At 38.4% G+C, this 9,674-nt stretch overlaps 1 long non-coding RNA gene across 1 annotated transcript; it reads left to right on the plus strand.

Moving 5' to 3' along the window:
- The first annotated feature begins 834 nt into the window (after positions 1-834).
- LOC124263773 lies at positions 835-5,582 on the plus strand. Its single transcript, XR_006894931.1, has 4 exons — positions 835-1,019; positions 3,837-3,928; positions 4,282-4,367; positions 4,972-5,582. It is a non-coding gene; the product is annotated as an uncharacterized LOC124263773 (long non-coding RNA).
- The last annotated feature ends 4,092 nt before the right edge of the window (positions 5,583-9,674 follow it).

Raw genomic sequence — 9,674 nt, forward strand, 5'->3', positions numbered from 1 at the left:
ATAGTGTAAATTAGGGGTGACTATTCAGGGTGTAACAACTATTGCGATAGCGATAGTCTATTGCAACATACTATTGCGATAGCGATAGTCTATTGCGACCAACTGTTGCAATACTATTGCATTAGTTTTTCTCTCCTTGAATAGTCTCATTTGAAGTCATTTCCCAAATGAATGTATAGTTTATATGAAATAAGAACAAGCTGAAGTAGTTTCAGTCTCTTTCAATAACTGACAGGACACTTGAAACCCAGATAAAGTTTGTGTAAGACGTAACAGGGGCGGATAACTCTAACTCAAAGTGAACGAATCTGGTACTTCCTGTATTTTGTGCTGCGTATTTATCAACGGAAATCAATAACTACACTATCGATAGTCACACATACTATCGATGCATCGATATGTTTTCGTTTCTACCATCGATTAATTACTGTCGGAGACTCAACAATATTTGCAATCCGTCCATTGTTCGCTGCATCGTTATTACAGCCCTAGTGTAAATCCAGCTAGGTTCCTAGTAGCAAGTGTACTCTAAGTCTCCATGGTTCCTAGTATGGTGGTCTACCTTCAACTGTTAGCAGTCTGTAGCCTGTTTTTATATTGTATAGTCTTCTATACTTAAAGTTGTATATTCCGATTTGTTGTCAGGCGTATTTTTATTCATGTTATCGTGAATTTATAACTTATTGTAGTCGCGATAAGGCTGAAATGGTTGTCACTTGATCTTTCTCTCTCACTCCTTAAAGTGAATTTATGATCTATTGGAAGGACCTGTTGCAGCCGCAACAACAAAGCAGCGTCACCCTGTCACCTGACTTTCAAATTGTGAAATGTCAGAGAGGACCGATGAAGCTATTGCACAATTTTGTAAACTTAGTTCACAACATACGATTGGGTGAACTTTTTAACAACCCTATCACCTTGAGGTATAAATGTAAACGTAGCATATTCGTGGATAGGATTCTTCCCTGTACCAAACGACATGAAGTGCTTGCTGCCAATTGCTGCCCTGTGCCTGTTTTGTGAGTACTTTTCACTTTAGCGATGCTTTGAACTGTTACGACTTTCTTTTTAAACGATACTGCGGTTTGAAATTTCCCTTTATAACAGGTTATATGTAATAAACTGATTAAAACTGGGATACGGTTGGTGTTATTTTCTCAATATTGATAATGTATATATGGTTCACACATGTTTACGGAGTTTTCTTATATCAAAACTAATATTCCTTTGCACGGACATTCATTTAGTTCAACTGGATCGATAGTTCGATTTGTTGACTAAATTCCCCGAGATTCATCAAAAGTTCAGTTGCGTAGTAAACCATGCAGAGTCAATCAATTTAAAACGCAATATGTAAAATATTAACGCAGTATGTATAAAATATGTGTTTAACGCAAAAAGTACAACACCTAAGGCAAAATGTAAAAACAATTTTTAACTTAATATGTAAAATATAAACGCAATATGTGAAATCCAGTTTTAGGTTTGAATATTAGGAGTGGCAATCGAAATCCGTTTTTTTTTTCACAAAAATTGACTTTATTTACAAAAACTAAGATATCGCAATGTTTCTTTAAAATGTTACCTCGTTCAGTATTTATATAAGCATAGTCGATAAACATATAATTTACTTGTATATAGACTCGATCTTATAGTCTATTTTCGAATGTTTTAATTTTATTCTTCGAACTTCGATTTATTCTTCGATATTTTCATAAATATTTTGGGTTACATTCATTATGTCTTATTCAAGATGGTTTGACCTTTCCTTCAAACTGTCCATTCCGTTGTTGATAATCTGTGATTACCGAATTGGGTTTTTAAAGAAAATCACTTATTGATCTTTCTTGATTTGGTTTGAAATAACATGCATGTTGTAGTAATGTTTCCAATGTTAATTCATTGTGTATGGGGGTTGGAATTAAATGCAACTGGTACTTTGCATCGAGATGGTAGCTCTGTCCATTGGACTTCGGACCTAGCAACTGATCTAGGAGAGAGCGCCAATAGTTATGATTTGTCATGTACATGAAACAACGATGGGCGGTTTAAGGGAATATTACAATAGTTTTCTAGATGCGTGCATCTTGAACTGAGAATATGAAAGAAGCCATTATTAAATGAATCGTGCGAGTGAGTGAGTGAATGAGTTAATAAGGTTAAACACCCCTTGCAATTTTTCAGATATTGAAGACGTTGATTACACTAAGATGTCTCCATTTAGATCAACAATAGAATAACTGGTTCCATTTGTACTAATGTTTGATGCGACGTCAAATAATCACATGAATGTCACAGAACACACAGCGAATGGCAATCTATGTGATTAAATGGTGAATTACGATTATAATTTCTTAGGCGTGGTTTGTGATTTTGTAATTCTATGCAGGTATCATTGATCTTGGCATTAGCATGTTTGATGGATTCAGGTTTCTGAAACCTTGAACAACAAGTCTTGTTACCGATTGATATCAATATTCCATATTACTTGCATTGCATCAACTACGATAACTTTATTTCATTAAATTTGAGCGATCAACATCGGGATCCAACCTCAAATATATCTGGTATTACTCGATTTCATTGGCAGCAATATTACCTGTGACTTGATTGAAGGAAATCAGATATGATTGGAATGGAAATACCCGAATCACCGCGATGCATCTTGCATGTCCATTATACCTAAAACTGCAAGATGGATTTACCATTTCTAAATCAAAGATATTTGTGTCCAGCGACACATTTATATTTAAACAGTATTTTTTACATTTTGGAGTAATATAATATTTGTAAAAACATCATCATAAATATGATATTTTCTCTAAAATTCATTGAAAGTGTTTCTGAAACAAATTCCCAAGTCTCTCGTAATTCCTATGGGATGGCTCAAACTTTTTATCAGGGTTTGTTGCATTTCATTTGTGTATTTTGAGGTGAGATTAAAAGACACACTACCAGGAAAAGTAACTAATGCATTAATTCCATAAAGGAAAATGTTTTGTTCTTAATTCTCCACTAAATAGGACAAATATGAAAACAAAACTAGTCTCTCAACAAAAACAATGAAAAGAAAAAGAAAAAAAGTTGAACCTTGGTTACCGTAGGTTCCGATCAGGAGGTTAATTTTATGTCCCCGAACTTTGCGCTACATGCGCGTTGTGGGATATAAAATAGGTCAAAAGGTAAAACCTCCTTGAATAGGACATAATGAATACAAGCCATATGACCATTTATGTAAAAATACTATGGAGAATAAAATGATTTCCTTGGATACTGTCGAATATAGATTATGATATCAAGCTTTACATGTATGTTACACAATTATCGGCTTTACTTTTATGTTAAACGACCCAAAAGAACAGATATCAATTAAGTTAGAAATGAGGTTAATTTTGTCAGAAATTTTGCAATAGCTTAGTTATTTTGAAAAACAATAAAGTAAAGTTTCTAAAAAATAATTTCAGTCGCCAAAACCATAAACAACAAAAAAGCTGTATTTTACAGATTCCGTTAATCTTTTACAAATTACGTTAAACATTTTTTTACATTTTGCGTTAGGTGTTTATATATTGCGTTAAAGACATTATTTACATTTGGCGTTAATCTTTTACATATTGCGTTATATTTTACTTTTGCGTTAAGTTTTTACATATTGCGTTAGTTTTTACATATTGTATTGATTTTAACATATTGGGGTTGTACAGGCCTCATCTGCCTCCCTGCTGTTCACCTACCACTCCCAGATTAATGCTTATCAGGTCAAGTAACGCATGTTCCAAATATATGCAGAAAGCAGCCTTAACTACATGTAGTTATAACTAGTGATTATGTTTCAGGGGTTTTGCAACCGGATGTAACATTGACTGTGTATCGGAAGCGCAAGAGTGGTGAGTGCGTCAATTAGTGGAGACAAGGACAGGATGTGCAGGTACACAGCTTCTCCATCGCAGCTGAAGCATTAGGTTTTGAGACCCGCTGGAGAAGGTTATCTGGTCCAAAATTCGTTTGAGAAACACATTTTGACTTCTGGAAGATGAACATTTTATTCTAAAAAGAATGCCAAATCTACTTGTCAAATATATGAAAACGTTTATATAAGGCCATAGTATAATAAACCGGATGTTTAAGTCTGTTATCTGTCTTTTGCTTTTTGTCATAGTGTGATGCCAGGTAGTTCAAGGCAAACACATCATGTAGTATGTGGTAACAGGCTGTCGCACCTGTCGCAAGAGGTGTATGTCTATAAGCCCGATACTCATTTAGTTTGTTGACATATTTCAGCGCCGGTTACTCCTACCGAGACTGTTTGGGTAGCGACTGTGAAGCAGCTGATGCTGTAACAGAAGCCTTAAAGCTGCAAGGCTGCGGTAAGTACAGGTAGATTATTTCCATCAACAGCTTCTGCACGAGGCGTTGAGGTTCTGGCGCCTTACGCCACCGACCAGGGGTATGTTTCACAAAGAAGTATGGACGGTCGACAATCATAGCAATACCCTTGCTTCGTACAATGACTGTCTGTTGTATACAACTGTCGAAATAGCTACTGGCCCGCTATCCAAATGCCAGTTGATTGTGAATCGGGCTAGTGATAAATTGTTAAAGCTATCCCGACTGGCTAGATGAACATCTCTGATAATTTGTTCTTTATTAGATGCTGAAGTCAATTGTGAAGGTGTTAAACGTCCGTCCGTTAAAGTTTTGTGACATTTATTATCTCTTGTCACACAAAGATGACATTTCAAAGATGTTCATAACGTTGCGAAATAGGAGGTTAGGAGCCATTACAATACACGTCACGTTTAACATCTTCAATTACCAAACACCACAATATTTCCTTATGGCAATAATTTTGGTTCACTTCTCTTATTTTCCAACTTCTCTGAATTCTTTTTTTTCAAATTCAAAATAATCATGTTACGTTGCAGGAACCATATTACCGTCCTGCTGATGTTGCATGTTCCTGTGTTTCAGGTTCAGAGAGAGTGTGGATGTCAGCTTCATCACTGCTGATGGCCATTGTTCTCACCAAAATATTCGTGTAAAACCTTTACGCTCTTTAAATGCTAATTATGGACCAGTTAACAATCAGATTGTAATCAGTCTAAATGAATATCACACAAACATTGAAATCAGAAACAATGTAAAAGAGATAAATGTATTGTGTAAAGATTGTGACGAATGCTTTGTGTTCTGTACGCATCTTTCACTGTCGCGAGTTGGGAGTGCATCATAATGCTGAAACAGTCTGTACAATATGATTACATGAATTTGTGCAACCGACAATAAAACCTGCCGGGCAAAAGAAATCAACACTTAAAGATTGGCTTAAACTAAACTCTTACAAAACGTTACTAAGTAACTAACAGTGTCCCAAACACTACACATTCAAGTTCCAAAACAAACTGGGAATTTGTTTGAAGTACATACTATTAAGTGTCGAACATTTTGTAAAGTTTATCCAACAATAAACATGCGTGTATACTTTCTGTTGCCCGGCAGTTCAGACCAACTTTGAAATCCTAGAAAATGGGTATAATTGACCTCTGTACATTTAAAAATAAATAAATTGAACTTTGTCGCCATTTGCTCCTGTAGATTTGTTTGTTTTATTGTTTTTAACGCTGCACTCAGCAATATTCCAGCTATATGACATTGGTATGTACACACTCGAGTCTGAACCAGGCAATCTAATGATTGACGTCATGAGCGCCGATGTACGCAAGTGGGAAACGATAACATGTGTCCCCAAGTCAGCGAGGCTGACCACCCAGTCGCGTTAATTGCCTTTTATGATAAGCACAGGTTGCTGAGGATGAGTTCTAACCCAGGTATTCTAACCCGGATCTTCGCGGGTATCCTGTAAATAATATGACTGCCATCAATAACAAACCATGTACTTAAGAGAAACAGGAAACCCTGCCGTCAAAGTGCCACGACTTGCTGTGCTGAGTGGCGTTACTTAGTGATGTCAGAACTCAATGATCATGGGTTCGAATCCTAGATAGCAGATGTCATGATAGTGGTATTTAGAGTTACCTCCTTGATTGATTCTTCGTGGCTCAAATTTGTTCGGAACTGTAGTTTCCTTTGTTCAAGAAGGTTATAATGTGTATGTTATGTTCTTGTACGCTAGTTTGTATTTTCTGTCTGTGGAGTTCGCTGGACAAGGACAGGAATGTTCTTTATATTAAACGTTTTCACTTGCCCTGCGATAGAAGCTGAATATTACCGTCATGTCATCACATGGCCATACAAGTACACACACACGCACGCGCGCACGCACGCACACGCACACGCACACACACGCACACCACACGCAGCAACACAGAAGGGGCACAGAGTTCATGTAACCCGATAAAAAAATCAAATCCAAAATCATGTTTGGTAACTTACTGACTGACTGACTGAATTTTGGTTTTACGCCGCTTTTAGCAATATTCCAGCAACATCACGGCGGGGGACACCAGAAATGGGCTTCACAAATTGTACCCATGTGGGGATTCGAACCCGGGTCCTCGGCGTGACGAGCCAACGCTTTAACCACTAGGCTACCCCACCGCCCCGTTTGGTAACGTAAGTAACATTATCTCGCAAACGTATCACCGTGGTTCTCCATTGTAACAAATGTTTATCTGAATGCATTGGGTAAAGGGAAGTAACTGGGTTTGTTTGCGTTGTGTTGTGTTGTGTTAGTTTGAGGCAGGCGTAAAATGTGTTTCCAAAACTCAGTAAAGCTGCGTACATACGTCTGTACCTGTATGAATAAATGTCAGTAAGATAAAGTCGTTATCAACGTTTTTGGTGATTGTGAGGAGCATATAGCGTGATGCGTATGTAACTCGGGATGAGGGGTACATCACTCCGTATATGTATCCAGTGAGTGAGTGAGTTTCATGTCGCTATCAGCATCATCCAGTAATATAACGGCGGAGGACACCAAAAATGAAAGAAATATATTTGCTGTGGACAAATTAGTTGTTACCGTCCACGTACAGGTACACGTGCCCCGGTAGGATGACGTACCGACATCCACGTTCCCAAGTCTCACCAGTCTATATATACAAGTGTCCTTCGATGTCTGGAAGTAAGCCATGGTTGGTATTTGACAATTCTGAGTCATTTTGTTTCCTCGGGATGTTTTCATACCCATAAGCGCAGATTGTTCTCTGTCAGTGAATCACCTGATGTAACAACTGAGGTTTTCAAGGTACACTATGGTCAGTATTCTTATGCCCGCACATCTTCCTCAGAATCTGTCTGTTACATCATGTGCATACACTGATACACTGACTCAGAAATACGCAATAGTGTAGTAAACACTGTGGTAACATACAAACTGGGCAAGTTAAAAACACACAATGAAATAATGGGAAGCGTTTCTTGCAGCATTACTTCAGATCTATCTTCGCGTTCACTATGTCCTAGGGATATCAGTGAATACTGAGGGTACACAGTCGAACCTCGCTTCCTCCACTCTCTTGTCGCACAATTCAAGTGATTCTGGGGTCACTTCAGCAGCTTCTGTGAATAAACTAAACAAAAAATAGAAACTTCACATGTGCTACTTTATGTTCCAAACCTACCGATATAAAACCAAGTGTGTTGCTAGTGGATAAATCTGGTTTATGGACGTAATGAGCTAACACTAAAACAGGATTAGGCGTACAGGAGCGTACGATAAAATGGTTGCGCTTTGTAGCCCTCCACAGTCAACAGCAGCACGATGCGGTCATCTTTTTATTTCACAGGAACTAGCCATCTATATCGCGCATGCTCCCCTATCGCATTCACACCAGCAAGGTAATGTTGTCTCATTGACTACCTAACCCCCGTAAACCTTGAAACACTGTCTGAGATAGACCAATCAGCACTAGTGAATATGAAAACATCCAGAGAAAACATTTTGAGAAATGTTAACATTGACTAAGAATCGCTCAATAGCACCCGCGGTTTACTACGAGACCTCATAGACCCCCAGCAAACTATGATATACATGTATGTACGGTGGTCAGACTCGGGTTCGTCTGTACGTCATCCTACCGTTTACGTGGACGGTAACTGTTTACGTGGACGGTAACTGTTTACTTGGACGGTCACTGTAAACAGATAATTCATTTCATTTCTGGGGTCCTCCGCCATGGTATTACTGGAATCAAAGCAGCGTAAAACCTTACTCACTCACTCACTCACTCACTCACTCAGCGGACACATATACGGAGTGATGTACCCCTCATCCCGAGTTACATACGCAACACGCTATATGCTTCTCGCCATCACCCATCCCCAACAACGTTGATAACGAAGGAAACACATTTTACGCCTGCCTTAAACAAAACACAAAAAACCGCAACGCAAACAAACCCAGTTCCTACCCTTTACCCAATGCTTTCAGATACACATCATCCCGAGTCTTCAGGCTCATCACGCCATATGCTTCTCCCCCCTTCCAAGTCCTGATAACGACTTCACCTTACTCATAATTCATTCATACAGGTACGGAATATATGTCCGTGAGGCCGTTACACTTATCCTGAACTTGATAGAATATAACCCAATGCAAATGAACCTAGTTACTTCCCTTTGTCCAATGCATTCGGATGAACATCGGTTTATATGCAGAAAATCAGTGATTCGTAAGTTACCAAACATGTGTATCGATTTGATTTTTCATCGAGCTACATGAACCTTCTATCCGTTTTGTGAACTTAGAACTCAAATACTTTAACATCGTTGTACTAAATTCGCTGTGTTGAATGCTTGGTTGGTTGGTTGTTTAACGCCGCGCTCAGCATTATTCCAGCTATATGGCGGCAGTCTCTAAACAATCGACTCTGGACCAGACATTCCAGTGAACAACAGCATGAGCATCGATCTACGCAATTGGAACACGATGACATGAGTCAGCTAAGTTGGCGAGTCTGACCATTCGATCCCGTTAGTTGTCTCTTACGACAAATATGGGTTACTGATGGGAAGATCAATTCTAACCCGACTTTTCACGGGTCCCTCGGACATACAAATATTCCACGTGGAGTTAATGGCACAGAAACTCTCTGAAAACAAGTCATGAACACATATTCTTGGCATAGTCAAAGTAAGAATCGCACAATGGAGGCTACTCATAGCAATATTTCTAATGGTTTTGTATTTTCTTATCAAGTGTTTTGTCGATCTATTTAAACAGTGCGTTACGAGAGTGTGAATTATGTAATTTGTAATATCATTGATTAAGTGATAGTTATTATTGGGTCACAATGTTTAAAGTTTTGAGTGTGGGTTGTGGGTCACATTTCGCATGATATATGTTCAATGGCAATACTATTTTTAGCGGTACGCCTTTTTGATAGCGCTTCAAAGTTGCCTCCCTAGGCAGTCTTATTTACGGCTTTCATCATGTCATGTTAATGTTCTAAGAGGTTAATGATGCCGCCTGGCTTTACGCCAATTCTCTAAAGTCTGTGTGAGAGCTATATAAAGGCTGGTTGTTGTATTGTGCGACACCGGACTAACACATGGACTTATCACATCACTGGAGTTATACACATATGACTGCCATCGTCGAATTTGCTCAACAACAGACTGACCGTCCTGCTCGTCTATATTCAACATTTGTCATTGTAAAGAATTTTCATTCAGTATATCTGCTCTCACTGTAAATGTCAAGACTGGTGAGT

This window comes from Haliotis rubra, unplaced genomic scaffold (assembly GCF_003918875.1).
Source record: "Haliotis rubra isolate DU_JTF1 unplaced genomic scaffold, ASM391887v1 Scf899, whole genome shotgun sequence".
Taxonomy (NCBI): Eukaryota; Metazoa; Mollusca; class Gastropoda; order Lepetellida; family Haliotidae; genus Haliotis; species Haliotis rubra.